At 32.3% G+C, this 6000-nt stretch overlaps 1 long non-coding RNA gene across 1 annotated transcript in view; it reads left to right on the top strand.

The window, feature by feature from the left end:
* The first annotated feature begins 557 nt into the window (after positions 1-557).
* The window catches only part of LOC141500429 (uncharacterized), a 41507-nt gene continuing 36064 nt past the window's right edge, over positions 558-6000 (top strand). The window contains exon 1 of the long non-coding RNA XR_012471924.1: positions 558-631. This is a non-coding gene — a long non-coding RNA (uncharacterized LOC141500429). The remainder of the gene's footprint in view (positions 632-6000) is intronic.

Here is a 6000-nt window from a genome sequence, read left to right as displayed (position 1 = left end):
AAGAGAAGAGGGGAAAGTGAAGACAAAAATCTTTGAAGACCTGAGTCTTAAAGCCCTGTATACTTTACCAAAAGTTGTCACACCCTCCTCTTCACATTATTTCTTGCTATCATCCAGACCTGCTCATCTCTGCCCACTTGAGGGTTGTAAGCAATATCCTATTTCTTGCATTTCAAGTTCTGCCATATATAAAGGTCAGTGGACAGCTTTCCCTATCACTTTTCTTAGTAAACTTTAAATCAATGGGATTCAGGTCTAGTCATAATAGAAAATGTTTTTGCTATCAATCCTGACCCATTAGGAACTACTTTTTCCTTAGATCTAATGTTCTTGCTGTAACCATGTAAAAGTGAAGTAGTTTCCTCTGCCCCAACTCCCAATGAAATGGAAGGAAAAAATATCAATTGTTAACTTAAGATATTGCTAAGGATGATGAACACTTACACTTCTAATATTCCCTTAAACTACTCTAGAATCCAAGCCTTTATTTGGAAGTTCTACCCAGAACTTCAGTCACTAGAACCACTTTCTGAATTTCTCCAATGATATCATTCATCCCTATTTCCTAGAAAGAAGAGAAGAAGAAGATTCTAGAAATGGATAATATTCAGTATTCTGCATAAAAATCCAGGTTTGTTTTATTTAATAAAGGAAATTATTTCAATATTAATCACAGTCCAATTTATTTGGGGGGCAGGAAGTTATTAATAGTTGAAAGTAAATTTATATTTTCTTTTTGAAATAGTCTCTTCCCAAACATTTGCTATTGTTCACTGATTCTCATTATAGTTTCACAATTTGGCATTTTTTCATTTTACAAGCAATAGGAAAACAGAACTATTCACTTTGTATTTACCTCTTATCATTCATAAGTTCTTTTATGTTTATTTTTGTATGTAATAGGAAACTTGCCAAGAACAAATTCATTGATTTGCTGCTACTTTTATTGTTACATTTGTTAATGCATTTTATGGAAATGGTAGTTGTAGCAGTCCTCTCAAGTCATCTATTAGAGTAAATTTTTTCATGTCTGGAAGATGTTTGATTATGGGGTTGCATTTTATCTGCAACACTGGAACTGGGTTTGGTCCTTTGGAAGGTTAACAGGTATCCAACAGAAGTTAAAAAATGCAGTAGTAATTCAAAATGGTGAAATATGTCCCAAACATTGAATTATTTTTAGAAAACCTTTGAAGTAGTCTTTGCTACTCTAAATAAGGCTATACAAAACTGGAAATTAGTTATAATGGAATAGAGTAATTTATGCTAAAATAAAATCATTACAAGATACACTATTTCTCCTATTCTTTGAATTTGAAGTTTCTTTTGGTGATTGTTCCCTGAATTAGGGAAGCAGGGGAGTTAAACCATGGAAGCAGGAAGGCTACTAACTTAGATAGTTTCAATGATCAGTCTTAATAAAGCAAAAATATAAGTTAATCAATAAATAAACATTTGTGAAAGGCTTACTATGTGCTAAGCACCACCTTAATCCCTGGGGACAAAAAAGATAATTCTTTCCTAAAAAGAGTTTATAATCTATGTTAGGAGCTTACAATCTAATAGTTGTAAAAATTAGCCTAGACCTCTGTCCTAACATTTTCCTAAACTAAGTCTTATTCTGTGAGTGTGGAGCTTAGTGGGTTGATTAGAGAAAATTAGAGCAATATCAGAAGGGTAAGATAATTACTGTAGAACAACCATGAAGAATTGTGGAGTCTGTATATCTGCATGATTTTCCTTGTTTGTATTTGCATTCTCTCATGTTGCATATATCCCTTGAAAAATAGGTTTTGATTTCCTACAGTAGAGTTTCCTTCCATGGTATCGTCATCTGTGACATATTCCTTAACTTTTGTGACTTTCCTCGACTCAGAGGAGGCATCTCTAGGCACTGTATTCTGTTGGTAAATCTGCAGTCTTTCTTCATTTCCCTGGTCCAACTCTTCTTCATAAGTGTCCTTGACCTCCTTGCTATTTTCAACAGCCCCTCATATCAGGTGTCTCTTGCCTCATAGTTGATGCCACTGAAAAATTCTGTTTCTCTGCTTGCTTTTCTATGATAGACACTACCTACCAACAATTTACTTGGATCATCTCATTGTTCTCAGCATAGTTTTCCTTTAACATTTATTTCTATTGCAGTAGATGATACTTCCTTTAAGGGAACCTACTCAGTCCAGTCTTGGACTATGTGGAACCAGACTCAAAAGGAACTTTTTCCAGCTCAATAAGCATACTTTCATTACTTTTATTCTTAGGCTTTTTTTTTAGTAATCAGTGTCTGTACTATACAAATCTCACATTATAGACATAATAGTAGATAGGTAAATATAGGAAGACTGTTGACTTGTACCTTCCAAGAAAGTTTTTTCTAAGATTCTCATATAGATTTGTAATGTGGTGGAGCTGCTGTCTTCCTTTTTTTCTGCTAGGAAGCATGCATCATACTTCTTGTTCATTTCAGGATCTTGGTCTAAATTTGAGGTTGTGGAGAACTCTGCACATTTATTCTTCTTTACATCCTCCTTTTTTATCTTGGGAAGACATTTGAATGGGTTATTCAAATTACCTTAGAAATAATTTCCCAAATGGATCCAAAAAGTTTACTTGATTTTTGAGGGGAGGTCACAGTCCTTTGCCACTGACCTTTGTTGTTACTTTCAGATCCTTAGATGCCAATAAATCTTTAAGTTGTTGTTTTCAAAGGGTATTTTTAAATGGAGGCAATTTAGAAATGGAAATAATTATTATTGCTCACTATCCCCAAATAAATAGAACTTAGTTTATAGCATTTATTTCAATTTAATTATCTTCAGACTTGATATCTTCACCTGATCTGGTTGGAGAGATAATTTACAAATAAGAACAGAGCTGAATTTATATTAAGTTTTGCAAAAACATAAGGATTAAATATGACTTATTAAGAGAACTCTTTCTTCCTCAGTTTTATTGTATCCCTTCTATCTATTGATTCTTGAATATGGTTTAACTTTTAAGAACATATATATATATATATACATATATATATATGTTTGACTACTCTCATATTTAAGATCTGTAGACATTTAAATGTTATTTCAGGTTGGCCTTATGGGATTATTGTAGCATGATTGTGTCACCATCAACTAATATATGGTTCTCTTCTTTGCAATTTTGCTAAATCAATTTTATTAGTTCACCAATGGATAATCTGATTTAAATAAATCATACTAATAAAAGACTGACAAGATAAAATGTCATTTTGTTAATATTTCATAGAATTTATTATAGAATAAATTACAATGCCTCTTTGCATGTGGCATTATCCCTTTCTGGGTGAGAATTTTACTCAGGAAAACAAAATACACAGCTAAGTATTTCTTGGTAAACTGTAAGTAAGAAAAAAATCATTAATAACAAGTCAAATTAGCTATCACTTGTTAAGATATTCTTGGACTAGGTTTCAAATAGTGGAGACTTTAAATGAGATTTTTTTAAAAAAAAGAAACTGGGAAAAATGAATTTAATTCGTCAATAGGCATTGGGTTGCTCATTATACCAACAGTCTCAGGATATAGAGGCAACATTGAAACAACATATTATTTAATTGTTAGAGAATAAGTATTAATTCAATGAAACAATATCAGCACACACACCTTTTCTCACAGAATAACTTGGAAATGAGTTTTCCTTAAGAGTTCTGTTCTGTTCTATAGACTATTGTTCTATAAGAAATCATGAGGGATGGGATTTCAGAAAAGCCTGGAAAGATTTCATGAATTGATGCTGACTGAGATGAGCAGAGCCAGAAGAACATTATGCACACTAACAACAACATGGAGTAATTATCAACCATGATGGGCTTACTTATTCAATCAGGGTAATAATCAGGGACAATAGTAGGAGATTTGTGATGGAGAATACCATCTGTATCCAGAGAAGGAACTGTGGAGGCTAAATGAAGAACAAAGCTTATTATCTTCAATTTTTAAAAGTTGTCTTATGAACTATGTGATTCTGTTATTTAATGTTTTCTTTCTTCCTTTTGAATCTGATTTTTCTCTCACAATACATTCAATTACTTTCTATGCTTATCATGGATGTACATATAAAGCCTATGTCAGATTTTTCCTGGGGGATGGGAGGGAGGGAGGGAGAAAAATTGTAAAATTCAATACTAGTAAAAAGAAATTATGGGTTAGAAACTCCCATTGCTTATAATTGGAAAACAAAATATAATATAATTATATAAATATTATAAATTATATCAATATATAATTTAAAAATTATATTAGTGAATATTAGGAAGTCAATAAAATATATAAATTATATTAAAATATAATAAAAATGAAATAAAAAAGTTATGTTCACACATGGGAAGATTCAATTTGGTTTTCCTCTGTGTTCAACTGTATTTTAGAGAAGTTCTGAGGATGAAAACTTCAGTGAAAAGTCATATCAGACTCTAGTATCATTTCTTCTTTTGCTTGTCTCCCCTAGAGTGAGCCTGGTCTTCAATCTGCCTCTCTCCATGTCATGCCAAATTAGATAATTTCTCCTATAGATTTGAAATTTGTGACCTGCTCTACATAGACTAAATTATTGTTTCTTCCTCTAATATTCAACAAGGAGAGGGAATGAGAAAATGACCCTTTTAGCTGCTAGATGCATTGAGTTCCTCCTACACCTGAGCCAAATGGGATGAGTGGAGGTCAGAAGGGAGCTGTATATAGATTAGTCCCACAGGATCAACTACATTAATATAGTTAGGTATGCTATTCATCTTCATTCTAGGTCATTAAAACTGGACCACCTCCTTTCTTGGATGGCATCTGGGAAATGATATTTAATCTCCTCTGACTCCTTTTCAAGTCGTAATACAGTTTACAACCTTCCTGTTTAGATTTGTAGTCATTAGTATGTTCTAGTTTCCAAGATAAACTACAATCTTGCATTTGTGGCATTTTCTGTTGGTGTTTAATGAAATATAAGGACACCCAAGCCTCATTAACAGTCCATTTACTAATAGTCTTTTTGGGTGGGTTACTTCTGTAATGAGATAATTTCATGTGTGTTATAAATCTGCTTTGTGTTGAGTCATTAACTTCAGTTTTAGGGAGTATTTTTTTTTAACATTTTACTCAAATTCTGGGGATTAAAGTCCATGAATAAAATGTTAATCTCTCTTTTAGGAAAGACCTCTCTCTTTTCTTCTTATTGTGTCTCTTTCATCTTTTAAATGATGAGTCAAAATACATCACCTCCCAAAAGAATAGAACATGATTTCCTATGCAGAAATATTTGTATTTACCAGTATAAACTGATAGGAATATTTGCAAAAATCTTGCAGGCAGGGAATGAGTGTTAATATTTTACACTTATACTCCTATGCCTGTTATAATATTAACAAATATTAGGCACTCAATAGAGTTGATATTTTTATTATATATCTACTTCCACGAGTCATTTATTATTTTTATTATCTTATTTTGTAACTGTGATTAGAAGGCAAGTATGTCAGAGTAGATAGAGAACAAATCTCCAGGGAGGACCTAGGTTTATGTCCCAGCTCTTAACCCATAATAACTATGTGACCCTGGGCAACTCAATTAATTCTAAATAATTTAGGTGACTCTTTAAGGTTATAAATTACAGAGAAAATAGTAATATGTATTACTCAGGAAAATTTCTTCACCTGGGAGTTTTTCCCATGCTAATGAAATCACAGATCCAGTTGCTATCCCTAATTATAACCAATTTATTGAAAGAGATGATTAAAAAATCTAGGGTCTTATGCTTTTATACTAATTTCATCTAGTGATTTTTTTAGCAGTAGCAGAAGTACTCTGACAATCAGGGAGATGTTGAGGATTCATAATTGAAAGCCATTCTAAGTTTCTAAACTTCCAACTCAAATAGTTTTTCTAGTGTGTGCATAGATCTATTCAATTTTAAGTTCTCTTCCTTGGCCCTTACAATTAAATAAGCACCTACACTTTAGAGAGATTGAACCTTGTG

This window comes from Macrotis lagotis, chromosome X, assembly GCF_037893015.1.
Source record: "Macrotis lagotis isolate mMagLag1 chromosome X, bilby.v1.9.chrom.fasta, whole genome shotgun sequence".
Classification (NCBI taxonomy): domain Eukaryota; kingdom Metazoa; phylum Chordata; class Mammalia; order Peramelemorphia; family Peramelidae; genus Macrotis; species Macrotis lagotis.
The sequence above is the reverse complement of the archived record's forward strand: the minus strand, read 5'-3'. Positions and strand labels throughout refer to the sequence as shown.